The following is a 7971-nucleotide window of genomic DNA, read 5'->3' on the forward strand; positions in this document are numbered from 1 at the left end:
CCCACCCCCCATCCTCCACCCTCCTCACCCCTGTCTCTACGGCTGCCTCCCTCAGGCACAGGGCCTCGCCTCACTATGGCAGCAGCACAGCACAGCACGCTCGACTTTATGCTGGGCGATAAAGCTGATGGCGAGACCATCCTAAAAGGTCTACAGTCCCTTTTCTAGGAATAGGGCATGGCGGAGTCGGTGGTACCTGGCAGTTCCTTGGCTACCCAGCAACCTACACAGACAAAAACAGCAGCTCCTCCAGTTTGAGAATTTGTCCGCGTGGATTGGTTTTCCTGCGCCTTCAGAGCTATGACAACGATACCCAGGGCAAAGAAGAAATTGATAATCTTTTGAATAAAATAGAAGAGAAAATGAAAGAATTGAGTCAGGCCGGTACTGGGAGGGTTATGCGGTTGCCAACCATAGTTCAAGAAGGGGCCATGACAGACACTGTCCTACAGCTGATGGTCGTCTGGTTGAGTATGACACAGACAAAGTGGTATATGAGGAAGGCTCGCCTTATCAGAACATTAAAATTCTACACTCAAAGCAGTTTGGAAACATTCTCATCGTTAGTGGGGATGTTAATTTGGCAGAGAGTGATTTGGCAGGTACCCGGGCCATCATGTGTGGTGGCAAGAAGATTACACTGGCAAAGATGTCCTGATTCTGGGCGGTGGAGATGGAGGCATATTATGTGAAATAGCCAAACTGAAACCAAAGATGGTCACTATGTTAGAGACTGACCAAATGGTGATTAACGCATGTAAGAAATACATATGGAAAGCACGTAGTGATGTCTTAGACAATCTCAAAGGAGACTGCTGTCAGGTTCTCATAGAAGACTGTATTCCAGTACTGAAGAGGTATGCCAAAGAAGGGAGAGAGTTTGATTATTTGATTAATGATTTGACTGCTGTTCCAATCTCCATGGCTCCAGAAGAAGAATCCACACAGGAGTTTCTCAGACTGATTCTTGACCCCTCCATGAAAGTGCTGAAACAAGACGGGAAATATTTTATACAGGGAAACTGTGTCAATTTACAGAAGCCCCTTCACTGTATGAAGAACAGCTTGGGAGCCTATGTTGTCCTGTGGAATTCTCCAAGGAGATCGTCTGTGTCCCTTCATACTTGGAGTTGTGGGCATTTTACACTGTCTGGAAGAAAGCTAAACCCTAAAGATGACTATCCCACAATTGTGCTGCAGATAGCTTTCCTGACCTCCATATCCTGTACACACCATCCAATGAGTCAGGCAATTGATGGTGACTTTCTTAATGTTTTCTCTTTTTAATAATTATTTTTCATTTTTAAAAAAAGCAAAGGGAAAATGCATATTTTGATGAACCTAGGGGTTATTTTTTTTTAAGTCAGCTGAAGGACAATTAGACAGCAGAGCAAAGACTGTGAAATACCCTGACGTCCTAGAATGTGGTTTTTGTTACTTTTTATTTCCATGTGGAACACCTTTTCTTTTGTTTTGATTTTGATGGAACTTAAATTTGGACCTTTAGAGGAATGAACATCATTATTTTATTTTGGAGGGAAGTTCTTGAAGGTTTTTTTTAAAAAAAAATGACTTAGATTTTAAGATTTGGTGCTTATAAGAAAGTTAAAAATGAATAGCAATGTTTCAATTAAAGTTACGAAAGAGATTTTTTTTAAAAGACATGCAATGCTTTGTATTGGTTGTTGCTATATTACCTGCCCCAAAGAGCTTGTGAAATATTTTTGCAAAGAACTTGGAGAAGCACAGAGCCTGAAGCCTGGGAAGCCCAAGTGACTCTAGCAAACCATGATTAAGGCTGCAAATAGAACGTTGAAGTTTTATCTTCCAATCCAGTGCTCACACTAATAGGATAGACTTCGCTCCTTCCTACATGGGAGCATTCTGGTTTTCTGTGAAGTAACAGTGTTCTTCACAGACTTAGAATTGCCTATGATTACTCACATGAGGCCTCTTAGCAAAGATGTGCTGAAGGTTTCAGCTACATGGCCTCATTTCAGGGCTCAGAGTTTTGTGCTTCCTCAGAAGCAAAACCCTTGAAGATAGTTTTGTTTCCATCATTGCTTGCAGAATATTCTCTCTCTCTCTCTTTCTCTCTCTCTCTCTCTCTCTCTCTCTCTCTGGTTTTTGTTACTTGTTAAAATTGCTCAAATAGCATGATCAAGGCTCCTCTCTTGGATGATGTAGCTGAGAAAGCTTCTGTGGCTACATTTTGCTCATAGATATGATGGTCAGATTACATAAATGATATGAAGCAATGAGTCAAACTCTCTGAACAAGAAGGTCAGAGGTAGATACCTATCCCTTTTGTATTTCCCACAGCTTAACTGCAAAGAACTAGGATTTCTCATATGATTTAGATACCATTATTGGTGTTCTTCTCATTTACTTATGGCAAGAATAGATTCCCCAAATTTCTCATGCCTCATAAATTATTACCTGGGATGTTTACATACATGAACCAACCTGTAGAAGAATTTACCAAACTGTATTTCTTTTTTTTCCTCCATATTCTTGGACTTTGACTCACTCTCTGCCAAAACAAGCATCAGCATGGAATATGGACTGACTGTTCATTACCAGATAGATCCTGCCTTCTGGGGAACATTTCCTACTCAAAAAAGTTTCAAAGGTAACCCTAACTCATCACACTCGCTAGATGCACACTGTCTTATGCCTTTATTTACTCCTGCCTACAAAAGAAGAAGCTCTCCCTGTGACCTTCAGGGATTTTGTGGATCTCACAATCTTTATATACAGCATGAAGGGCAAGCAAGGAGAGTTACAAAGGAAGCCTTAGTTATCTTGGCATATAATCCCTGCAGAATACATGCATGTGTGCCAGAGTCTCTTCTAAATAAGTTACAGAGAAGCATCTGGATTGCAAGCCACTTGTTCAACAAATGAGCCTACAATACCTTCTCCAGGAGGTCTGCAATCCCAAATGTTGTTAAGCAGAGAGAGTCATGGGATAGACAGATAACCTGAATTGTCTCAGAACCTTTAAAAAGTAGTAAGCAAACTTTAACAAAAAAAAGCTGGAATTGTCTCCTGATTTCCAGAGGCAGAACAAAGAGAAAGTTAACATGCAGAAAACAATACATTAGCCCATTAAAGAAATTGCTCTGACATGTCTCAGCAATTGGGAACTCTAGAGAATTTATAAAGATGCTCTCAAGAGAATTTTCAAACATCTCTCTGGTTTAGAAATGTGCAATGTGCTTTAAAAAAGCATCAGCTTCATATGTCTTTTTCTTTCACATACAAAACACCTAACCAGGGACGGCAAGATAGCTCATCAGACTAAGCAGATGCTTAGGCAAGTGGAGGGACTGAGGTTCTATCCCTGGCACCACAGCCCCACTGCCCCTGCCCCTGCCCCTGTGTGTGCTGAGCCAGTGACCAAATCCAGCCGTGGTGATGCACTCCTGTAATCCCAGCACTAGGGAGGCTGCAAAGAGGAGGATCACTAGGAGTTCTAGCTGCGTAGTGAGACCCTGTACCAAATACAATTAAAAAAATTTATCCAGTGAACCAGACACCTAGTGGTAGTAAAGAAGTGTTGTCAGGCTCTGTAGTTTTGAGGGTACTCTGGCTAGTTTGGTCATCTAGCTAATTTCCAATTTCTGTTTACTTCTGAGTAGGCTTTTCTTACAACTCTGCAAATATAAAAAATTGACACATGGAAAACTAATAATAATGCAAATAACAGTTGTTTATTGAAGTATGAATTGGTGAATGTTGACACTGATACTGGATGTCCACTGGATCTCCCAGTATTTCTTTGGCTTGCAATTTTCAGCATTTAAACATGAGCATAATTGATTATTCTGTGATCACACAGACGCAAATATGGAAATCATTGGAATTTAAATCACACCGATTAACTTTAAATGGTATTACTTTACTCCAAAATTATATTTAAGTTAAATTTTAAGATGACCTGTGTTAGACAGAGGGTAACTTCAATCCCAATTCATTTTGCTTCCTAAACAGAATAGGGATGACTTAACTTTGAGCAAATGGTTTTCTACTTAGATAAAGAAAGGTGACATTCATTACTCTCCCTGACTGCTTCTGCTTTTTGTCTGTATGTGAAATATTAGAACACACTTCTATGTGGACATTCAAAATGCTTATTATTCTCCCATCAGTGCTGGGCTGAATGAAACTTCAAAATATTCATCAAATACCAATTGCTCAGATGCAAATTTTATTCTCACATAATTGATAAATGGATGCACCTGGAGACCACAATCTTAGGTAAAATAAATTGGACACAGCTGTGTAAATATCCCATCGTTTCTTTGGTGTGAGAAACTGAAAGTGTACACAAGGACTAAAATGTATAATAGATATTGGAAAACAGGAAGAAAATAAGGGGAACCAAGGAGTGGGGACAGGGGAAAGGAAGGAAGCAAAGGAAAAATAAAGTAAGAAACTGAGGAAAAAATGGAAACAAATTTTGGAAAATAAGGAGAAGAAGAGAAGTTGATGGGAAGAGAGGATAATAATTAAAACAGGAGGAATTAAAATATATCATGCAGAACTACAAATTCCTTGCAATGAGTGCAATCATTGTGTATATTTAAAAGGTACCAACAAATGGGATCTGGGGGCTGGCTCAGTGGAATAAGTATTTGCCTGGCAAGCGCAGTGGCCTGAGTTCAATCCCTGGTTCTGGAAAAAAAAAAAAAAGACAAATTGACTTTTTAAAAAAGAACTACCTCAGGCCATATCCAACATGCTACACTTTTTTTTTACAAATTCATAGAGAGAAGAGAAAAGAAGTGATAGGTGTGACTGGAGCACAGGAGTTATTGTGTTTGTATGCACAGCAGAGGCAAGCTAGAATTATCAAGCGCTGTCATTCTGTGGATACGCCTTAGAGTATCATTAAAGAAATGGGTCTCTTGCTTCCTTGCTTGCTTGCTTTCTCTCTTTCTTTCTTTCTTCACTAGAGATTGAGCCCAAGGCCTTCATCCTGAGCTACATCTTCAGCATCTTTATTTTTTTCTTTTGAGGTAGGGTCTTTTTAAACTGCTAAATTTCCCCAGCTGGGCTAGAACTTGTTATCCTCCTGCTTCAACCTCACAGGGTGCTAGTATTACAAGCATAAGCAACTAGACCCATCTATTACTTTACTTTATAAAATAACTTCAGGCTCATTCTTTAAATCATCAAGTGATCATTAACTGTCTCGACTTCAGATTAGATCGGAAGAAACTGTATTATGTGAATACTTCCCTGTCAGTCATTTAATTCATTCTTTTTCTGGCCATAAAATTACATTAAGAGATTTTTTTTTCTTTGTTTTGTTTTGCTTGTGGTACTAGCATCTGAATCCAGGATCATTGCACTGAGTTACAATCCCAGCCCTTTTAATTAATTAATTAAATTTATTAACTTGTTATTTTGAGGCAGGGTGTCACTAATTCCCTAAATCTCCCTAAGTTTGGACTCAAACTTAGGATCTTCCTGCTATAACCCCCCTAGAGTGCTAGAATTACAACACACACCACCAGACCTCCCTGTTGTTGTTCTTGTTGTATTTTTTAACATAAGTACTTGTGCTCATTCTCAAGTGTACATCTTTCAAACACTCTTATGGGACATCTCAAGTCTATAAAAGTTGGAACATTAGCATAATTAATTTCTGTGTACTCATTTGCTACCTACAGCATCTAACCAAAACCATTGTACTATACTGAAGAGCTTTTGTATTGCCTGAAAAAACTCTCAGTCATCCACAATTTAAAGAGGTAGTTCAATTTGGATCATTTCTTCAGAGGTTTCAGTCCATGGTAGGCTAGCTCCAGGCAGAAACACCATGACAGGAAGTCACGATAAAGCAAATGCCTCACTGCCTTATGGCCAGAACGCAGAAAACAGGAGATGCACACAAGCAATAGGTACAGCCTCATCCCCAGTGAGCACATGCAACTGTGCCCCACCTCCTAGCAGCACGTTCGTTTAAGAAGTTACATCATCAGATTAACACACTGACAGTCATTTCTTTATCCAATCAAGTTGACAGTTAAAATTAGCACAGCCGTTCTTTTCTCCTATCTAATTTCTATTGGTGATTTGCAAGCACATCCCAGATGTGATATAATCATATCCAAAACCACTTTAGCATGAATCTCCCAGACATAAAGGCTTACGAACCATAAAATGATTATTATGGGGGCCAGGGAGATGGCTCAGTGGAATAAACACTTCCCTGGCAAGTGCAAAGGCTGAGTTCAATCCCCAGTTCCCCCCCACAAAATAAAAATGATTATTATGACTTTGAAAAGCTTTTCAAATAATACCTTAGTTTCATATACTTAGTAAGCTACCCTGTTTTCTTTCCGACTTTATTTTTTAACATTATTGGATAAGAGTCTAAATAAGTGCTACATACTACATGTATTGTCATGTCAGGGAATTGCTGGTCTCCTTCCCATAACCCTGGTGGGTGAAAGTGCTAAGCCAGGAAAAATAGCTAAATTCTCAAATTGTATGTTTCAGGATAGGAAACAAAGCAGTGAAAAACCAGAGTACTTTTAAAACAGAATTTAACAAAGAGAGCATCTCATATGGGTATTTCCTAGGGAATGTTTTGAACCTGGTAAAAAGCTTAAAGAAAAAATTCAAGCAAAACCATTGTAAGGTAGTTGTGATTTTTATAGCTTTAGTGTTTAAAAGGAAAGAACTTTCAAATATCAGAATAGTACATTTTTTATCATTTAGTACAGGGTCCACAGGGTCTCACCATGCAGATAGGACTCATAGTGATCCTCCTATTCTGATTTCCACTGAGTTATTGCATTTCAGACTAGTAACATGTAAATCATTCCAGTTGAAAAGAAAACATAAAAATAGCAAAGCCATATAATTAGGGAAATGTAAGATAACAGAAAAATAGATGCATGTTATATCTGTTGCACTATTGCTAGGTAAAGATCTTTCTTTATATGTTAGTGTTCTGGGAAGATAGAAAAATAAAATAACATAAAATTTAACAGTTACATTAGAAGGCTCTAAGCAGAAGGTAAAATCAGTAAGTACAAAAAGAGCAGAGAAAATAGGCAGCTGATGGCACCAGACTCCTTTGGGACCTCCTCTCCTCCCCTCTGCTCCCCTCTGATATTAGCTGGGCTGCAGCAGACAGTCCCCCGTGAGCACAGGCTCTTCTTGTGCCGATGGGGTCAGGACTCATTCAAACTGAGTCCGGAAGTGAAAGAGAGCTCATTTTTCAAAGGTCCCCCTGGAATCACATCTCTGCTTCTTGGAGCAGCAAATCCGTCATGAAAAGAAAATGCTTTTCCTCCTTTTCCTTGACCCCCAACTTTTGTCATGCTCATGCTCTGGGTTGCATCCCCATGAATTGTCGGCACCAAAGTCCTTGTGTTTGACTGCACTTCCAGAGGAACTGAAACTGATGTGTTGATGCAGGGCAGCATTATGACAACATTGCTTTCAAAAATAGCAAAGTATTCCATGTGTTAGTACTGAGGTATGCATGAGTTAGGAATACCTCTCTGCAGTTCCAGTTTGAGAAAGGAACTAGAAAATTAGAGCAGCTTTGGTTTGGAAATGCTTGCTATTTGTTTTATTCATAGTTGACCATCGAATGTGGCATCGTCTTTTGCTCATGAATGCTTTGATGCACTGAAAAATAAAAGAGAGAAGCAAAGCAATACACCAAATTAATCTTCATTCTTTTCAGAAATGGCAGCCCAATGTCAATATTTTGCAATATTGTCATTTTTATCAGTGTTTTCTTATGAGTACACATGAATGGCATAAGTTGATTAATATCAAGTACATTTTAGCATAAATGCTAAGCTATCACTAATGTAACCCCTTTCAAAAGCATTCTTATTTGATAATTGGAACCAGAGCATTGGCAACTGCTGCTTTTAAAATGGATAAGGCAAAGTAATACTCCAATCTTTTATTGGTTTTTACAACTTTCTTCCTGTG

The 7971-nt window shown here is 39.0% G+C and overlaps 1 pseudogene; it reads left to right on the forward strand.

Moving 5' to 3' along the window:
* Positions 1–75: 75 nt before the first annotated feature.
* On the forward strand, positions 76–1172 carry LOC101592431 (annotated as a pseudogene).
* The last annotated feature ends 6799 nt before the right edge of the window (positions 1173–7971 follow it).

The sequence above is a fragment of the Octodon degus genome, unplaced genomic scaffold (genome assembly GCF_000260255.1).
Source record: "Octodon degus isolate 3935 unplaced genomic scaffold, OctDeg1.0 scaffold00366, whole genome shotgun sequence".
Lineage (NCBI taxonomy): Eukaryota > Metazoa > Chordata > Mammalia > Rodentia > Octodontidae > Octodon > Octodon degus.